Source organism: Microcaecilia unicolor, chromosome 7 (genome assembly GCF_901765095.1).
Source record: "Microcaecilia unicolor chromosome 7, aMicUni1.1, whole genome shotgun sequence".
NCBI classification, from domain to species: Eukaryota; Metazoa; Chordata; class Amphibia; order Gymnophiona; family Siphonopidae; genus Microcaecilia; species Microcaecilia unicolor.
This window is the reverse complement of record NC_044037.1, coordinates 12,520,461-12,541,554: the sequence shown is the minus strand read 5'-3', so window position 1 is coordinate 12,541,554 and position 21,094 is coordinate 12,520,461. Positions and strand designations below refer to the sequence as shown.

At 46.7% G+C, this 21,094-nt stretch overlaps 1 protein-coding gene across 1 annotated transcript in view; it reads right to left on the bottom strand.

The window, feature by feature from the left end:
* LOC115474923 (vascular endothelial growth factor receptor kdr-like) overlaps window positions 1-20,146 on the bottom strand; it is a 344,006-nt gene extending 323,860 nt beyond the window's left edge. Inside the window, exon 1 of the mRNA XM_030210630.1 lies at window positions 20,088-20,146. The gene's annotated coding sequence lies outside the window, so the exon portion shown is untranslated. The remainder of the gene's footprint in view (window positions 1-20,087) is intronic.
* Window positions 20,147-21,094: the final 948 nt, after the last annotated feature.

The following is a 21,094-nucleotide window of genomic DNA, read 5'->3' as shown; positions in this document are numbered from 1 at the left end:
TATTTATTGCATTTGTACCCCACATTATCCCACCTTTTTGCAGGCTCAATGTGGCTTACAGAGTGTTATGATGCAGCCATTACGTGATTTTAAATACATAAGCTGAAAGTAGATGAGTTAGATGCAAGGTGCTAGAAAGGTGTTGTGAGAGGCGTTTTTGATGCACCTGATTTATTAAGAATGCTTTTCACATAATTGCCAATATAAAATTCATGCCAAGCACAGCATCCCAGCTCTTAACTTTTGGCACCTGTAGAGAATTACCCCTGTCTTTTACCCCCCCCCCCCCACACCTAGCATTGCCCCTATCTCCCCCTCAACAACAGTGCTTCTATCTTCCTGTCCCCCCTCCCCGTCCCCCAGCAGTGCCCCTGTCTCTCTCCCCGAGCCTTTCTGAGCATGTGTGGACTCAAAGGCGGTCAGTGATTCAGATTTTTGGGTAAACTAAATAGGGTGTGACTGAGATGGGGCCGGGGTGATGTAGGGCAGGATACGGCTCATGGCGGGACAGTGACACTTATATCAGCAGTAAATGCACAGTGGGGACACTTTTAAACACAGCAAAGCAAGACTTGCTGCCTCCTTCGCCCCTCCCAGTACCTCTGTTACTGATGGTATTATGCAGACTGAATACACTCCAGGGAATTATGTGTCAAAACTATTAAAATAATGCACCAAAATAAAGCAACATATTAAACAGAACAATACTTGCAGCATTCTGGAAATATTTGCAGATGCTTTAAACACTTGGCTCTGAGTTAGCCCTAGTCCTCCAGTCCCCATCTTCCAATTGACCATGTGAACGATGATGTTCAGCAGCACTGGAACAGGAATCTTGTGGTTACTGGCAATCATAGAATGATTTGTGTATAAATATTTTGAGAGGTTGTCAGATCTACTGGCCTTTAGCTCATTGTTTTGTTACCAAACATATATTTGGAATATGGATTGTTTGTATTAGCTATACCTAATGGTTAAGAGTAGCGGACTGAGGACCAGGTAAACCAGGGTTCAAACCCCAGTGCGGCTTGGAAAAGTCACTTAACTTTCTATTGCCTCAGATACAAACTGACAACTGTAAGCCCTCCAGAGACAGGGATGCATCTATTCTACCTGAATCCATCTCACCTTGAACTACTACAGTGAAGTGTGTATAAACACAGTGGTGTAGCTAGGGTAGTTGACACCCGGGGCCGGTCATTTTTTAACACCCCCCCTCCCCGAAATCCAGTACTAGGCATACCGAGAATACAAAACACTCAGGACCTATAGAGCAATTCTAGCATACCATAAGCAGTCATTTCTACGAGTCACACAAGGAAAAGGAAAGCATCTTAAACACTACAGTGAGCACTAGAACATCAATTCACCTATTGTAAAACGAAACCAGACAGAATAGTACAGATCGTAGATCCTGCACAGTCAATGCCAACTGAAAGCCATGTCTTTTTCACAAACACAGATACACCCTAATCCACTATAGAATAAGTAATCATAAACTTTCTATTTAGACAACAATTAAACTGAACCCCCAATGCCAGACTCTGCATACAATGCAACACCACAGAAACAGAAACTGTCCCCTAGTACTGTGCAAAATATAAAGACAGCAGATGTCAATTTGAAAAAAACTAACAAGTACCAATCACCACTTTACAAATTAACAAATAGAAATAAAACAAATATAGAAAGTAAAACAATACCATTTTATTGGACTAATACATTTAGCTTTCAGAGGCCAAAACCTCCGTCCTCGGGTCAATACAGTATAGTGCTGTTACAGTATCCTATCCTGATCTGAGGAAGGGGGTTTTGTTCTCTGAAAGTTAAGTCAAAATGTATTAAAATTAGTCCAATAAAAAGATTACCTTATTTACATGTTCTATTATAAACATTTATTAACACAGCTACAATACTACTTTATCCTAAAGCAAAAAAATAAAAATATATATTTTATTTACAGTTTGTTGTCTCTGGTTTCTGCTTTCCTCATCTTCTTATCACTGTCTTCCTTCCATCCAGCATCTGTCTTTGTTCTCTCTCTGCCATCCAATGTCTGCCCTCTGCTGTTCCCTCCATCCAATATCTGCCCTCTCTCCCTGCCCCTTCCATCCACCATCTGCCCCTGTCTGCCTTATCTCTCTCTCTCCCCCTTCCATCCACTGTCTGCCCTTTCAATCCACCATTTGCCCTCCCTCTCCCATCCATCCAGGGTCTGCCCTCCCTCTTGCTCCCCCTTCCATCCAGGATCTGTCCCTTCTTTCTGCCCCTTTTTTCAGCCCCCAGTTCCAGCCCCCTTATCCCACCTGCCCCTAGTTCTAGCCCCAGCCCACAACTCCCACCTGCTTCCCCTTTTTCAGCCCCCAGTTTCAGCCCCACTATCCCACCAGTCCCCGGTTTCAGCCCCAGCCCTTTTCTCCCACCAGTCCCAAGCTTCAGCCCCAGCCACTACTCCCTGTCTCCTTTTCAGCCCCCCAGTCCCCACAGTTTCAGCCCCTGCCCCTTTTCAGCTCCCAGTCCAAGTACTAGCCCCCTTATCCCACCTACCCTCCTTTTCAGCCCCCAGTTCCAGCCCCCTTCACCCACATGCCTTGCATTAGGGCCCCCCTTTTCAGCCCCAGACCCATTTTCCCACCAGCCCCAGGCATGGCCCCCAGTTTCCCTCATGGCCCCTTCTCAGACCCCAGTTCCAGCCCCCTTCTCCCATCTGAGAATCCCCTCCCCTCTCCTCTGAGCCCCCTCTTGACCCTACCTGCCTACCAGCTCTGTCGACAGATGACAGCCCTCTTCTCCTGCCACCATCCTGCCTTTAAAAAAAAATCTGTGAAGCGGCGTCACAGGCAGCGCCTCGCATCTGCCCTGCTTGTAAAAGAAGCAAATCTCCTCCTCGTCATCGGGCCTTCCCTCACTGTGTCCCGCCCTCCTCTGAGGTAACTTCCTATTTCCGCGAGGGCGGGACACAGTGAGGGAAGGCCCGATGACGAGGAGGAGATTCGCTTCTTTTACAAGCAGGACAGACGCGAGGCGCTGCCTGCGACGCCGCTTCACAGATTTTTTTTAAATGCAGGGTGGTGGCAGGAGAAGAAGGCTGTCGTCTGTGGACAGAGCTGGTAGGCAGGTGGGGACTGCAGCGTCAGCGACCCTTTGGGGGACTGCAGCGGGAGTGGATACCCCCCCCCCCCACACACACACCTGCTGACACCCGGGGCGGACCGCCCCCAATGCCCCGCCCTTTCTACGCCACTATATAAACAAGATGGATTCGGTCCAGAGGGTGGCTACAAAATTGGTCAGCGGTCCCGGTCATAAAACATATAGGGACAGGTTCATGAACCTCAACATGTGTACGCTAGAAGAGAGACGGGAGAGAGGGGATAGGATAGAGACGTTTAAATAGCTCAGTGGCGTTAATACACAGGAAGTGAGCCTATTTCAAATGAAGGAAACCTCTAGAATGAGAGGGCATAGGATGAAGTTAAGAGGAAATAGGCTTAGGAGGAATCTGAGAAAATACTCTTCCATGGAAAGGATGGTGGATGCATGGAATGGCCTCCCAGTGGAGGTCTTGGAGACAAGGATTGTGTCAGAGTTTAAGAAGGCATGGGACAGACAGGTGGGATCTCTTAAGAAAAGGAGGAGTTAGTGGTTACTGAGGATGGGCAGACTGGATGGGCCACACAGTCCTTATCTGCCGTCATGTTTCTATAATCTAAATCCAAATCCATAATCCAGTATCAGGTATGCTGTGAAGCAATACAAAACACTACAAATGTCCCTTAGGATCTATAGAGCAATTCTACCATACAGTAATAGCACCAGCTTCCAGGAGTCACACAAAAAAGGCCTACCTAGGAAAAGGGAGCACCGTGAACATTGCCTAAAGAACATCGGTACATCTACTGGAAAACTAAACAAGCTGGATTAGTACAGATCCATGCTAATAAAATACCTGAACACAGATAAACCCTCAGCAAATATAAGTAATCACAAACTAAGCATAGAACTATGTAGGCAAAAATTAAACTGAAATCCCAGGAAGCCAGATTGCATACAGTGCTACACCAGAGAAAGAGAAACAAGGCTGTGCGAAATGTAAAGAGGAGATGTAAATTTCAAAAACTGATATATACCACTCACTAAATTAAAAAAGTAATAAATAAATATATGGCATTACAAGTTACGTGTTTTAAAGTAAGATAATACCTTTTTATTGGACGAATTTAATACATTTTAAAACTAGCTTTCATATATTTTTTGACTCTCGGAGGCCTCAAAGACAGTCAAAAATGTATTTAGTCCCATATGAAAGGTGTGTCGTTTTATTTTTAATTATTAACTTTTAAAATGGACTAACATGACTACCACACTACTTCATTCTAAATTAAAAATAAAATTCTTTTCTCTACCTTTTTTGTCTGCTCATGTAATTTTTCTAATTCTGTAGGTCCAGTCTCTGGTTACTGCTTTCCTGTCTTGTCTTAGCTCTCTTTCCAGGGTCTCCTGCCCATTTGTCATGCTTCTCCTTCATTTCCTCCACTACATCGATCTCCGACACTGATCTTTTTCTCTCAGCTTTCATCGAGTTGTATGTCTTTTCGTCCGTTCATATTTCATTCATTCTTACTATACAGTTTTCAGTCTCCCTTGTTTCACTGGATCTCTGCATCTACCTACAACTTTCTGTATTTTTTTCCTTACTCGGGCCCTCCCATTCCCTTTCCTCTTAGTCTCCAGTCTTTTATGAACTTTTCCCATTCTCCTCTTGCCATCCAACATCTCCTCTCTTTCTCTCTCTTCCCCTGCCATGCAGGATCCCCCTTCTGTCTCTCTGCTGCCATGCGGCATCTTATCTCTGCTGGTCCCTCTCTCTCTCTGCCATGCAGCATGTCGTTTCTGTTTCTTTCTCTCATCCTGCCATTCAGCATCATCCCATCTCTCTGTCTCTTTTCTTGCCTATGATCCAGAATTATCTCATCTCTTTCTTTCTATCCAGAATTGCCCCATCTCTCTCTGTCTCTCTGTCTTCCCCCTATCCAGCATTGCTCCACTGTGCAGGACCTACATTAGCTTAAAAAGCTTTCACCCTTCTTGTTCTCAATGGGAAGCTCCATAGGCGCCCCGTATAAGAGGCTTGGGGAGGCTAAGCCTCCCCAGCCCAGTTGTGACCTTCGCCGCCTGCCTCCCGCCCCCCCCCCTCCGAAATTTAAAACTTGATACCTGCTCGGGGTTAAGGGAAGGCGGAGTCGGCAGCGACACAGCATGTCAGCACCAGTGAAACGTGTGCTGGCTCGGCGCACCTTCAGCTTCCCTTCGTTCTGTCTCTCAAGCGCTGGTCCCGCCCTCAAGGGACCAGCGCTTGAGAGACAGAACGAAGGGAAGCTGAAGGCGCGCCGAGCCAGCGTTTCACTGGTGCTGACGTGCTGTGTCGCTGCCGCCGCCGCCTTCCCTTAACCCCGAGCAGGTATCAACTTTTAAATTTCGGAGGGGGGGGGGGGCAGGAACTGGACCTGGTGCTTGGTGGGAGGGAGGGAAGGAGGAAGGCCTGATGCTGGATGGGTGGGAAGGAGGAAGGAAGGAAGGCAGGCAGGCAGGCAGGCCTGATGCTGGGTGGGGTGCCTGGCGCTTGATGCTGGGTGGGTGGGAGGGTTGCCTGCCTGATGCTGGGTGGGAGGGGTGCCTGGTGCTAGGTGGGTGGGAGGAAGGGATGCTTGATGCTGGATGACAATTATGGGTTTAAGCTCCGCCCCCACCCCGCCCCCACCCCCACCCCCTTTAGCCTCCCCAAACAGTTGGGCCACCGACCACCTATGGGAAGCTCAGAATAGTCTCTATGCCTTCCATTCTTTCTATCTTTAACGAAGGGGATTAATCTGTACTTGGGACATCATGGAGGTATGTACAAGTCCACTGCATGAGAGGAAAAGCTGTAACACTCAATGGAGAGTAAGGGGGAGAAAGTGAAAATAAATGGGGAATGACTTGAGGAAATGTTGAAAACGTTTGATGCCATTTCAGTAAATTAAAGAGGGATCAGCCCCTAGACCAGCTGCTGATCACAAAAACAGGCAAGCAAAGACTGGTCAGTCTCATACAGCCCGCAGGGGCAGAGAGGGAAGGGCTGGCCCTAGCTCAGAGCTACTAACAGCCAATAGGGAAAGCTCACAAGGAGCCAATCACAGGATACTGCAAACTATAGGAAAAGCAGTCCTAATACACAGACAATGCAATTGAATGCAAATGATATTCATAACAATACACCCTGCCTCCATGAATTGAAGCGGTGCAAAGAAAAGCAAAAATGGTATGGGATTTGCGTTACAAGACGTATGAGGAGACACTTGCTGACCTGAACATGTATACCCTGGAGGAAAGGAGAAACAGGGGTGATATGATACAGACGTTCAAATATTTGAAAGGTATTAATCTGCAAACGAACCTTTTCCGGAGATACGAAGGCGGTAGAACGAGAGGACATGAAATGAGATTATGGGGGGGCACACTCAAGAAAAATGTCAGGAAGTATTTCTTCACGGAGAGAGTGGTGGATGCTTGGAATGCCCTCCCGTGGGAGGTGGTGGAGAAGAAAACGGTAACGGAATTCAAACATGCGTGGGATAAACATAAAGGAATCCTGTTCAGAAGGAATGGATCCTCAGGAGCTTAGCCGAGATTGGGTGGCAGAGCCGGTGGTGGGAGGCGGGGCTGGAGGTTGGGAGGCGGGGATAGTGCGGGGCAGACTTATACGGTCTGTGCCAGAGCCAGTGGTGGGAGGCGGGACTGGAGGTTGGGAGGCAGGGATAGTGCTGGGCAGACTTATACGGTCTGTGCCAGAGCTGGTGGTGGGAGGCGGGGCTAGTGCTGGGCAGACTTATACGGTCTGTGCCAGAGCTGGTGGTTGGGAGGCGGGGCTGGTGCTGGGCAGACTTATACAGTCTGTGCCCTGAAGAGCACAGGTACAAATCAAGGTAAGGTATACACAAAAAGTAGCACATATGAGTTTATTTTGTTGGGCAGACTGGATGGACCATACAGGTCTTTCTCTGCCGTCATCTACTACGTTACACTTCTTCCTCAGTTTTCACAAGCCTCACTATCCCCACTGCTGCAAAGCATCCCACAATATATCGCTGCCTCTGCCTTACTTTTCTGTAGGGATTGTGCTAGCAGGGTTATATTCAATGTTTGGTTTATGGCACATATATCGCTCTGCCCATTTTCTGCTTTTAATCACCTCACCAGCCATTTTGTCTTCTACTTTCTAAGTTTCAACATTTTTTCCTTTCATTCAACCATTTCCATTCTGTCTGAGTGCATCTCTTCATCTTCACGGTCGTCATACCTCCCCTATTTTTCTCCTTATTCTCTCGCTTCTGCTTTCTGCTGGGGATATCAATCCCAATCCTGGCCCTCCAGGTCACACCATAACATCTCCAGTCTTATTTCTGTTCCTCTCCTTTCCCCTTCTCTGCCTTTCTCTTCTGCTCTATGAAATGTCTGCTGTGGCTCCAACAAGCTTGTCTACATCCCAGTGGCATAGCCAGAAGTCAATTTTTGGGTGGGCCAACAGGTTGGATGGGTGGGCACAGTGGTGTGCTGGTAAATGTTTAACAACAGGCTCTCTCCCCACCTCTGCGCCCCCCCCCCCCCCCGTCCACCTGTGCACCTCCCCTCAAAATTGCAGAGCTGGCTATAGCCGGGGAGAGAGCCTGGGGGGTGGGGGAGGCAATGCATTACTCTCTCCAGGAAAAAAAAACATTAAATGATCCCAAGTTCCAATCTCATTCATGTTTAATGTGGGATAAAATGCCATAAATAAGTAAATAAATATAAACTTTTAATGTTGAGCACCTGATTCTCAAAGTGGACATGTTCCAATCATTATAATGAAAATAAAATGATTTTTTTCTACCTTTGCTGTCTGGTGACTTTGTTTTTCTGATCATACTGGCCCAGTATCTGATTCTGCTGCTATCTGTCCTCTTTACTCTGTTTCCAGGGCTTCCTTTCCATTTATTTCTTTACTTTCCGCCTTTCTTCTTCATTTCTTGCTCTGGGTCCTCCGTAGACTTGACTGTCCAGTGGATCCAGCTTCTGCCTATTTTCTTCATCCATGCGTAATTTTCTCCTCTCTTCCTTTCCCCTCATCTCATCTCCTTCCTCACTCTTCCCTTCCCTCCATCCATGTCCAGCATTTCTTCTCTCTCCCTTCCCTCTTCTCCATCCATATCCAGCAGCCTCCTCTCTCCTGCCCTTCCCTCCATCCATCCATGTCCAGCAACCCTCCTCTGCCCCCTGCCCTCCCCTCCATCCACCCATGTCTAGCAACCTTCCTCTCTCCTCTTCCCTCCCCTCCCCTCCATCCACCCATATCCAGCAACTCTCCTCTCCCCTCCATCCATCCCCAGCAATTCTCTTCTCTCCCCTGTCCCTATCCATCCATCCCCAGCAATTCTGTTCTTGCCCCTGTCCCCTCCATCCATCCATTCCCAGCAATTCTCCTCTCTCCCCTGCCCCCCACTTCATCCATCCATCCATCCATCATCCCCAGCAATTCTCCTCTAGGGGTGGGAAGTACTGCTGGGCTGCTGCGGTAGCCCAGGGCTACTTCCTGTTAGAAAAAGGAACCCTAAATCTTTAACTGTGCTGCACTGCTCCTGGACGGCTACTGCCTCAACCTTGTCTTCTAGTGCAACACTAAAAACGCTAGCGTACCTTAGTAAACAGGCCCCTAAGACACTTCCAAAGCTTTCTCCTTCTTGCCTTTTCATTCTGATGGATGTCAATAATCAGAAGCGCTTACGTAGTCAGTAGTCGTAGCTCCCCCCTCCCCCCACCAAAAACAAAATGTGTCCAGATAAACAGAAAATCCGAGAAGATAATGAAGGACAAAATGCCCCACAGCCGATCTAGTTTGCCAGGCCACACCACCAGCTCAGCTCTACCGTCCCTTCTTCATCCTGGGTATTTGTCCCCTGTCGTCTCAAGTTCAAACACTGTTCTGCGCATCCACTGCACTTTCTGTAAAGACACGTTTCTGTTCGTTAGTCCCGAGCTTATCCTCTTTCCCCCTTAGCTGATGGCCCATCATTACATAGGTCCAAGAAAACAAAATAGGCAATCGATCTACAAGATCCAGCATGGAGAAAAGCAGCAGATCGAAAACAAGAAATCCAAGATGTGCAAAATGGATGCTTCACAATCATTTGCGTTTTTACATACGGTCTGTATTCTAAATTTTCAATGATATTTTTTTATTTTATCACTTGTACTAATATGTTTATTGACAGTTCTTTTTCAAGCCCCTGACACAAAAACTTGGCCGTGTTGGGCTTTTAATTATTTATGTATTTTTTTTAAATTTTAGTGGTGAATAAATTGAGCATTTTGTACATTTTGCACATCTTGGAGTTTCGTTTAGATCATTGCATAGCCCATGCTGTTCCATGCATCACTACACCTAAAAGCCTTAAGCTGGCTTCAGTCTTTTTTTTTTTTGGAAGATTACTACTACTACTATTTAGCATTTCTATAGCGCTGCAAGGCATACGCAGCGCTGCACAAACATAGAAGAAAGACAGTCCCTGCTCAAAGAGCTTACAATCTAATAGACAAAAAATAAAGTAAGCAAATCAAATCAATTAATGTGTACAGGAAGGAGGAGAGGAGGGTAGGTGGAGGCGAGTGGTTACAAGTGGTTACCAGTCAAAAGCAATGTTAAAGAGGTGGGCTTTCAATCTAGATTTAAAGGTGGCCAAGGATGGGGCAAGACGTAGGGGCTCAGTAGGGATCATAGTTCCTCTGCTAACCGTACCCTTTAAGGAGGTCCCTAAGGCTCCACTGCACCCCCCTGAATGTTTAGGGGTTAATATTCGCCACTGATAAAATTATGCTCAGATATGCAATGCCAGGCCATGTCTAGGTATTGGAATTAAATATCCAGGTACCTGCGCCTGGCCGACACTTAACCGGATAAGTGATGATATTCAGCACTTAACTAGTTAAGTTAAACTGGCCAAAGAGAGGTCTGCTAGTTATTCAGCCCTCTTTGCCCGGTTAACTTGACTAGTTAAGAGCCCCATTCAGTAGCCATGGTTAGAGGGATATTCAGTGGCAGTATCCCGGGCAGCTGCTGCAGATTATTTCCTCAGGGCCCGGTCAGTGTCAGTTAACTAGGTAAAGGTAAGAGCCTCTTTTTCCATTTAACTCACTTTGAATATTGACCCTGTAATAGCCTGGTTAACAGGCAGACTGGGAGCCCTCACGGACACAGTCACAATGTAGTATGACATGAAAGGAAAAGATTCATTGGTGTGCAAATAGTCAAAGCAATACAGTCTGTTCCAACCTGGGCAACAACCGCATTAACATTTACATCCTTCTCTCTCTTAACAGTTCCAGTTACTCATATGTAAATCCAGGCCTGGCTCCACCGAGGACACTCAGGACCTGGATCTTCACAGACAAATAACGGCATTCATTTACCTTTGCAGTCTTCTGTTTCTTCTCATGAAATCCCTGGGCATCTGCGTCTTAACACAGGGTGCAAACCTCTGTGCTAGGGCCACTCCTTGCTTCCCTGGGACTCCCCCACAGGTACTGCAGGCCCAGCCAACACTTTTTGGAGATTTCCTTCACTTGGAACCTCCCTCCAGGAGAACTCTGCACTCTGGATCTCTATCCTGGAGACCTCTGGGCCTCTCTGATCCACTATGCTCCAGCCTAGGGCCGCCGAGAGACTAGGCCGGGCCCGGGGCAAGGCCGCCCCGCCTCCGCCGCTCCCCCCTGCCGCTGCAGTCCCCGGTCTCACCTGCCTGCCTCCACGGCTCCGGGCCCCCTTCATTCAAAGCGGCAGTCACAGATCGCGCCTCCTCTGGCCTTCCCTCCCTGTGTCCCGTCCTCGCGGAAACTGGAAGTTACATCAGACGAGGACGGGACACAGGGAGGGAAAGCCAGAAGAGACGCGATCTGTGTCTGCCGCTTTGAATGAAGGGGGCCTGGAGCCGAGGAAACAGGCAGGTGAGACCCCTTACAAGACCGGGGAGTGCAGCACCGGCAGCCTGACCCCAGCGCTGGGCCCGGGGAATTTTGCCCCCCCCCCCCCTGCCTATTGGCCATTAATTGTGAACCTTCTCTGTATCTTCTCCTCTTCCTGTCTTTTACTGTTTGGTGTTGTATCTTTCCTGGATTTATTGTAGTTCAGGTCTTACTATGACACCTCTTAGGCTTCTACTCTTTGGTGGTATATCAAGAAATAAAGAACCTTGAAACACGAAAACTTAAAAAAATTTATAACATCACAAATAGGGTTTTTTTTTCCTTTTATTATTGAAAAAAAATAATGCTCAATGTGTAATACTCAAAGCGTGTTCTCTTCTCAATAAGGAATGTCCAATCATCCAGATTTTCCGTTATCCGGACTACTTGCTGCAGAGGTTAGTCCAGATAATTGGTGTCCTACTGTATTATCTACCAACAGCAGGTGCCACTCACTGGTTTTAATGCCACGGCCAGGGTTTACTAAAAACTCTTGCTACAGGGTCTGACCTGACAATATATTTATGAGTCGTAAACATGAAGGCATAATCCTATATAATAATTTGCACCTCCAACGTTCCATGTCTGGCTGCCTGGGTTCGTAACATCTCCTGACGTCAGCCAGCCTCCAGCGTTCCATTCCCCCTCACTGTCCCGCCCTCGCGTCAAGACGTAATGATGTCAGAGGGTGGAACAGTGAGAGGGAAGGGAACGCTGGAGGCAAGCTGATGTCAGGAGGGACGTTACGAATGGGACGGAAGCCAGTGCCAGCCAGCCAGAGAACGTTCAGGTGCAAATCGAGGGGAGGAGAGAATCGCGGGACATCGAGGGGAGGGAGGGAGGAAGGGAAGGGGAGGGCAAGGCATAGGAGAACTGATGGACATGGATGGGATGGGAGGACAGTAGAGGAGAAAATCACGGGACACGGATGGGAGGGCATGGAAGAGGAGAATCGCTGGACATGGAGGGGAGGAGAGGGAAGAATTGCTGGGCATGGAGGGGAGGGCAGGGGAGAGGAGAATCGCTGGAAATGGAGGGGAGGGCAGAATTGCTGAACATGGAGGGGAGGGCAGGGGAGGGCAGGGGAGAGGAGAATGGATGGGATGGGAGGACAGTAGAGGAGAGAATCACAGGACACGAATCGGAGGGCAGGGAAGAGGAGAATTGCTGGACATGGAGGGGAGGGGAGGGAAGAATTGCTGGACATGGAGGGGAGGACAGGGGAGAGAGAGAGAGAAAAAAAGCTTACATGACAGCCTTCCTAGGGCCCATTTCATTGTTGAGGAAACGGGTATGGTTCCACTAGTATAACAATAATCAATAAAATAACAGAAAAATAACGATTGGCAAACCATAAAATAAAATATTAACTAAGGGGTCCTTTTACTAAGGTGCGCTGAAAAATGGCCTGCGGTAGTGTAGGCACTTGTTTTGGGCACGCGCAGATCCGTTTGTCAGCGCACCTGCCAAAAATGCCCTTTTTAAAAAATTTTTGCTGGAAATGGACATGCAGCAAAATCAAAATTGGCACGTGTCCATTTTGGGTCTGAGACCTTACTGCCAGCCGTTGACCTAGTGGGAAAGACTCATGTGGTAATAACCTCGTGCATCAAATGCCACTTGGCGCGTGTCCAAAAATAATTTTTTCGGATGTGCGTATTGGACACGCGCCAAAAACGAAATTACCGCAAGAGCCACGCAGTAGCCGGGCAGTAACTCCATTTTGGTGTGCCTTGGCTGCGCGTAGACGCTTACTTGGCTTAGTAAAAGGGCCCCCTAAGGGATCGATATTCAATGGCACTTATCCAGTTACCAGGTACTGCTAACCAGAGAAGTGCAGCGAGAGGGATGTTCAGTGACATTAACTGGATAGCGCCACTAAATATGTCCTCTGACCACCTCAGCGCTAACCAGACGGAGATGGGATGATCCGTGGGCAGAGCTTGGGCAGAGTCCAAAGGTTATTCGGTTATCAGCCAGACCACTTACCGGATAGCAACCTAGATAAAGTTAGGAAGGCAAAAGGCGTTTCAGATCGGTGCTGAACCTGAATATTCAGATATATTGATCCCTGCAGTTGAATATCAGCCCCTTTGATTACATGCAACTGCTCATAAGACCCTAATAAAGCGACAAACCATTCGCAGCACTGCTGAGAAAGCCCATTCAGAAGGATTCACCTTAAAACAATGTTTGCAATCTCAACACATCATCTTCATGACGCAATTCAGGGGGAAAGGCATTCCATAATACTGGGGTTATGCCCAAAGTTCAAGACTGAGTTTCAGCCTTATGACTACATTTTACACTAGCAGTTTGTAATACGTTCTGGTTCCCTAAATGTATAAATTTTATAAAGACTCGTCTGTGTGTAAATGTTATGCTCCTGAGACCTGTGGCTAATCCAGAAGTCCTGGCACCAAAGGGAAGAGACTTTGCCACATAACTGTCCTAGACAGGAGCCGAGGCCTGGGTTCGAGGAAGTATTTTTATAAGGGTGGAGGCTCACACTGAAATGATCTCACACTGCTGGTGGGAACAGTGTTGGTGGTCAACAGCATGGCCCCATAGTGCCCATCGGACAGTAGCCCTCACGATCAAGGTCATAACAACCAAGAGCTAAGGCTCTTCCTGACAGCAGTCTCCACTCTCATAGATACTCCTGGTGCTGATTCTCCTTTCTGTCTCACACACACTGAGTCAGTCCCCTTTCAGCAGCCAATCTCTCTAAACTTCTTTCCAACAAATCTCTTGTCTCACCACCTAAGCCCATCCCCTTTATAATTCTCTTCTCTCTGACTCCCAGATCCTCAAAAGAACTCTAACATCAGCCCAGCTAATCCATTCTCTCACATTTCTCCAAAAATTGCCAGTCCTCTTTCTCACGCCGTCTCCCCCCACCCCTCATCCCCCCCCCAGATGACTGGTGTCCAGTAGTCACCATCTATTATAGCTCCCAGGACACCTGCGACCATCCCTATGGTATACTGCCCCCAAAATAATGTGGTTCCTTATGCCAGGTCATCATTCAATAAAGGAGGACATTGATTATCCCAATCCTGGAAGCCCAGTGTTGCTTTTTTCTGTTCCCAAAAATAATGTGGCCATCCTCACCAGCAGCATGCCACTGTATCTCTGTGGCCACCATTGCCTATTATAGGAATGGATCCTCAGAAGCTTAGCTGAAATTGGGTGGCGGAGCAGGTGGGGGAAGAGAGGTTGGTGGTTGGGAGGCGAGGGCAGACTTATACGGTCTGTGCCAGAGCCGGTGATGGGAGGCGGGACTGGTGGTTGGGAGGCGGGAAATACTGCTGGGCAGACTTGTACGGTCTGTGCCCAGAAAAAGGCAGGTACAAATCAAGGTAAGGTATACACATATGAGTTTATCTTGTTGGGCAGACTGGATGGACCATGCAGGTCTTTTTCTGCCGTCATCTACTATGTTACTACGTTATCAGAACATGTGATGCCACCTGTCTGTGCCAGTGCCAACACTGTTCCTATCCCTGTGACCTACATCCCCCGTTATATAGCTTGCTGTCAGGATCACTCGCACCAGTGGCGTAGCCAAGGGTGGGCTCGGGTGGGCCCAGGCCCACCCACTTTGGGCTCAGGCCCACCCAGTAGCAGCACACCTATGATGTGACTGGCAGGGATCCCCAAGCCCCACTAGCTGAAAACTCCCAACAATTGTCCCTCCTGCATACCTTGTAAATAGCAGATCTTCACCTACAGTGAGACGCAACTGATACATACTTGCTTACTCTGGCCCCACAGCCTTCCCTCTGATGTATTCCTGCCTTTGCGGAAACAGGAAGATGCATTAGAGGGAAGGCTTTTGGGTCAACTCGCTGCTGGTGAAAATCTGCTATTTAAAAGGTATGCAGGAGGGGGGGGGGGGGAATGTTTGATAGACCATATGGCATGCAGGCGAGAGAGGGAGAGACCAAATCACTTGTGGGACAAGGCAGAGTTCCTCTGCCCGCCCATCTTAGACCAAGGCCCACCCAAAATTGGGTGTCTGGCTACGCCCCTGACTCGCACTCTCTACTGCACAGTAACAGTGCTCCTGCTTCCAGAGTGGTCCATACTGATGCCACAACCCCATACACCGACACGTCCGAAAGCCGCAGTATCTTTGTGCACCCTGCATCCAGTCCATCTTTCCACACACAAGCATCTCAGACAACCACTGGATATTGCAATAGAAGATACTGCCACCTTCTGGCCTCTGCTAGTACAGCAGCCTTTCATATTTCCTGGTTATCAATAGAAATCAAACAAAATAAAACATGGTTAATCAATAGAAACAGAATAAAATAAAACAAAGAAAAGAAAATATGCTTGAAAAGAAAAATATGCTTGATTAGCTTTTGAAGGTAGCCCTTTTTTTTCAGATCAGAAGGCCACCATCGAAAGCTAATCAAAAAAATGTATTGAATTAGTCCAATAAAAAAGGTACCATCTTATTTTCTTTTCTATGTTTTATTTTATTCTATTTCCATTGATTACCTTTAAAAGTGGACTCACAAGGCTACCACATCTCTCTACTTAAGATGGAAGATATTTCCTGGACGAAACAGTGAATACTGTTAATACATTTCCATACATATTGGGTTGAATTGTGGATACAGCGGGCATAAAATTTTGTATATTTTTGTGATAAATTCAACATGCTGTATCTCAGACACTAAATCACAGATTTGGTCATTCTGATTCTCATTTAATTCAATAGCACTTCTAACATTAATCTGAGTGTTTTCCATCAAACATATATAATGATACAACATTAATAATTAATAACATATTAATAAACACCAAATAAAGTACATGAAACCTACAGTACATAAAAATGCAATAAAACCATGGCTTTTTTGGGGGGTACTGAGTACTAAAATTGAGCCATGGTCCCCAAGTTTTAATGAAAGAGCTCAGGCTCTACACACCAATTCTGCCTTGTCATAGATTCTGTGACTGGTTGCAGGGGGCCTGGCTATTGTGGGATGAGTCCCTCAGCGATCACCCCCATCTCTGAAGGGTGGCCTGGCATTTGAGTACCAGCACCTTTTTTGCTGGAAATAACACACCGAATAAAACAAATCATTCCATGAAGCCATAAGCTATGGGGCTATTTCAGTAGGGCACGTTATGTATTCCTATGGACGTCTCAGTGATTTGTGCCAGCTGATTTTTAGTGTGAGCTAAAAGCTAGTGCTTCTTAGTAAAAGACCCCCTGTGTGCAGGCAGACTGAATTTTATTTTTGTTTTTTTAATGCCAGCCATCTTGGGCTTTTTACACTCAGATATTCAGCACTGGGCTGTACCTGGATACCAGATATGAATATCGAGGTATAAATTGGCTGCCAGCATTTCATCTGGGTTTCAGCGCTATTCTGAACAGTACCAGGATAAAGTTAGGATCACCATTTTGCTTTTCTAATTTATCTGGATAATTATCTAGTTAGCAGATGGGGCTCATGTTCTTTGGACTTACAAAGTTCCATAGGTTACTATGCAACTTTGTAAGTCTAAGCGGTTTACTAAGGTGCGCTAGCATTTTTAGCATGTGCTAACCATGTAGACGCCCTTAGGAATATTATGGACATCTACACGGTTAGCGCGTTCTAAAAATGCCACCAATCAATAACTCCTTGCTCCATGTCAGGTCTGCCCCAGAAGGCCCTGGCAGGGTCGCCGAGAGGGAGGACAGGGAGGGCTAAATTCCCCTTTCAAGGGGGGCCTGGCGCAGGCACTGAGGTCTCTCTCCTGTTCCAGCGCTGGGCCCCCTTGGAGGCTGGGGAGGAATGGACACAGCAGGGCTTCAGGCCAGGGCCTCTGGTTTGGCTGGCGGGGGTCCACCTCAGACCCCTCCAGTCTTCCTCTAGTGCTGCTCTTTACTCTGCCGCATTGCCCGCCAAGCGGCTGCGTTTCCCCTCAGGCCGCGCACGCTTGCTTTTGAAACCGAGCATGCACGATGTGAGAGAAAAAGCAGCCGCAGGGGCAGGGCAGACAATTGCGGCAGAGTGAAGAGCAGTGCTGGAGGAAGACTTCTTCTACTGGCGGGGCCTCGGGATCCCCGCCAGCCAAGGTATTTGTAGTTGCAGCAAGCGGGGGGGGGGGGGGGGGCGGGGGGGGAGCCCTGTCTTGGGCCCAGCTCAGTCTCTCAACGGCCCCGAGCCCTGGCACTACCTGGATATTCAGTAGCATTATCAGGGTTATGCTGCTGAAAATCTGGGTATGGACCTGGTCAGCGGGACTTTCTTGAGTAGGAGCTGCTCCTTCCCAGACCCCTCCGAATACAGCCTCTTAAGTTTTCAATCCCTTTTGAAAGGGATTATATTCTCTCTCCTGACATAAATGCTCTGGCACTGATTTCCACATATGAGGCTCAACAATAGAAAAGACCAGTGTGTTTTTCTAGCAAAAAAGGTGTCAGTACTCAAATGACAGGCCACCCTTCAGGGGTGGGGTGATCACTGAGGGACCCACCCCACAATAGCCAGGCCCCCTGCAACCATTCATAGAATCTATGACAAAGCAGAATTGGTGTGTAGAGCCTGAGCTCTTTCATTAAAACTTAGGGTTCTCTTTCATTAAAACTTAGGGTCCATGGGTCAATTTTAGCAGACAATGGAAAAGGTGCCATTACTCAAATGCCAGTCCACCCTTCAGGAGTGAGGTGATCACTGAGGGACCCACCCCACAAAAGCCAGGACCCCTGCAACCAGTCACAGAATCTATGACAAGACAGAATTGGTGTGTAGAGGCTGAGCTCTTTCATTAAAACTTGGGGATCATGGATCAATTTTAGCAGACACTGGAAAAGGTGTCGGTACTCAGTACCCCCCAAGTACCCCCTCAAAAAAAGCCCTTCTAAAGAGTGACAAGATTCCATGCAGAATCTCAAACAGCAGCAACATTCCAATTAGAACCCCAAAGAATAGCAAGATTCTGGAATCCTAAAGAGTGACAAGATTCCATGCAGAATCTCAGAGTAGCAACATTCCATGTAGAACCTCCAAGATTCTGGAATCCTAAAGAGTGACAAGATTCCATGCAGAATCTCAGAGTAGCAACATTCCATGTAGAACCTCAAAGAATAGCAAGATTCTGGAGTCCTAAAGAGCAGCGTGTTTTTTTCTAGTGAAAAAGGTGCTGGTACTCAAATGCCAGATCACCCTTCAGGGGTGGGGTGATCACTGAGGGACCCACCCCACAATAGCCAGGCCCTCTACAACCAGTCACAGAATCTATGACAAGGCAGAATTGGTGTGTAGAGCCTGAGCTCTTTCATTAAAACTTGGGGTCCATGGGTCAATTTTAGCAGACAATGGAAAAGGTGCCGGTACTCAAATGACAGGCCACCCTTCAGGGATGGGGTGATCACTGAGGGACCCACCCCACAATAGCCAGGCCCCCTGCAACCAGTCACAGAATCTATAAAAGGATAGAATTGGTGTGTAGAGCCTGAGCTCTTTCATTTAAAACTTGGGGTCCATGGGTCAATTTTAGCAGACAGTGGAAAAGGTGCCGGTACTCAGTACCCTCAAGCACCCCCTCAAAAAAAGCCCTGGAAAAGACCCATGAACCTTGGTCCTCAACTTTGCAATTTACTACCACTCCACATACAAAATCAAAACTACTATTATCACATTTAAACATACGCTTAAAACTAACCTTTTTACTGACCCCCTTTGGCCCCTTTAACAACATAACATCTTTTAGGTTTCTTCTACTCCAGTGGTTACTAGACCTGTTCCTGGAGGAACCCCAGCCAGTCGGGTTTTCAGGATATCCACAATGAATATTCAGGAGAGAGATTTGCATGCAGTGGAGGCAGTGTATGCAAATCTCTCTCATGAATATTCATTGTGGATATCCTGAAAACCCGACTGGCTGGGGTGCCTCCAGGACCAGGTTTGGGAATCACTGCTCTACTCTCTTCCTATCCCCTTTAATGCAAACCACACAGGTATCTTTTATTGAAGTATTGAGGTACATCAAGGACAATACGTTAAAAAAATAAAATAAAAAATTATGTTTCTTTATATTTTCAGTACCCCCAAGTACCCCCTCAAAAAAAGCCCTGCATTTTTAGCAGTGGATGCATATTTTCAAAGCACTTTTGACTTACAAAGTTCCATAATAACCTTTGAATGCTTTGAAGTGCTTTGAAAATGAGCCACATAATAACCTATGGAACTTAAGTCTAACTTTGTAAGTCTAAGTGCTTTGAAAATGAGCCCCATAGTATATCAAAAGCCCTGTTTTGTATAGAGTTAGGGTGTCTGGGTCAGAAATGGAACATGCAAGTCAGAATGTTCACAATTTGCAGCCAGTTTTACGAAAGGTCAATTGAAAGCAGAGCCTATTTCCCATAGGCCTATATTTTATTTGATAAAAAGGCTCTGCTAACCCCAAAAGTGTAATGAAAAGAACCATTTCATAAGAGTGGCCTCACTCTGCAGTCTCTCTGTGCGAGCAGTGGTTCTTACAAGGTTAAACACCCATTTTTCTAAACCACAAATATATAACAGTCAACGTTCAAGAGATGAAGCTCCTAAAATCCAATTGTTGCATTTCTCAGATCACTTTAAATATCAGAGGGTTAGGCACAACTGCCCTCTCAGTCTTTCCTTTGGTCGAAACAAGCAGTTAGCTGACATTTGTGTGTAACTCGAAGGTGCAAAAGCTGATGGGAAACTTAAAAAAAAATATATATATATCTATATATATATTCTCATGCACTGCTGAAACCCCTCCCCCCCCCCTCTCTTAGAATGTCTGCATTCTATATCAGTTACATGTTGTGATGAATAAGGGCATGTCCTCCTGTCCCCATTGCCTTCTCACTCCAGGATTATCCCCAGGGGAGCTGTAAGACAGGTTTGGAACCCCAGGGTCAGAGGAGAAACCTGGACTGGCTTCAGGGAGGGAGAGGTCTGCAACTCTCCAATAGGTTCTGATGACACCTAGTGAGTAAGGGGAGGACAATGTCTTATCATGAGAACTAGGACCAGACAATAACAGAAAGGGAAAATCAACCCGCTTACCTGGTAATGGCTTCCGTTGTACCTGAGAATCCCCTGCAGTAGAAAGATGGTGAGAGAAGCGGCTGTGATCCTTGGGGGAAGGGCTGTTGCAGTGCAACCTGGGGAAGCAGATAGCTTGCACCTGGGAGGAAGAAGAGTAGCCAGGAATCCTGGGAGTTGCAGTGCAGCAGCCAAGACTGAGAGATCTGAATCCCCAGTGTGACACTATATTGGAGTGATGTGTTTGATAGTTTCTTTGTTATAACTACACACTCGTTGCAGATTGTTTATTTGTGAGAATGTAATATATTTACAGAAAGAAGTCCATAACAGCTTTTATAAATCATACAAGCTATTTTAAAATGAAGACATAAGAATATAAGTGTAGCCATACTGGGTCAGACCAATGGTCCATCTAGCCCAGTATCCTGTTTTCCAAACAGTGGCCAAGCCAGGTCATAAGTACCTGGCAGAAACCCAAATCGTGGCAACATTCCATGCAGAAGCCCAAAGAATACCAAGATTCTAGAATCCTAAAGAGTGACAAGATTCCATGTAGAACCACAAAGAATAGCAGGATTCTGGAATCTCAGTAGCAACATTCCATGTAGAATAGCAAGATACTGGAATCCTAAAGAGTAACAAGATTCTGTGCAGAATCTCAAACAGTAGCAACTTTCCATGTAGAACCCCAAAGAATAGCAAGATTCTGGAATCCTAAAGAGTAGCAACATTCCATGCTACAAATCCCAGGGCAAGCAGTTGCTTCCCATGTCTGTCTCAATAGCAGACTATTGACTTTTCCTCCAGGAATTTGTCCAAACCTTTTTTAAACCTAACCCAGATATGCTAACCACATCTTCAGCGTGATCTGAAGGATACTTTACAGGAAATATCCTAGACAATAAGAAATGTTTAGCAGTGAATTTGTGTCCATTGGCTTTTAAGAATTATATTAGATATAGCTCCATAGCAACATCAAAATGAGAATCAACATTTTTAAGTGTTGTCAATTTTTCTTCTACCAC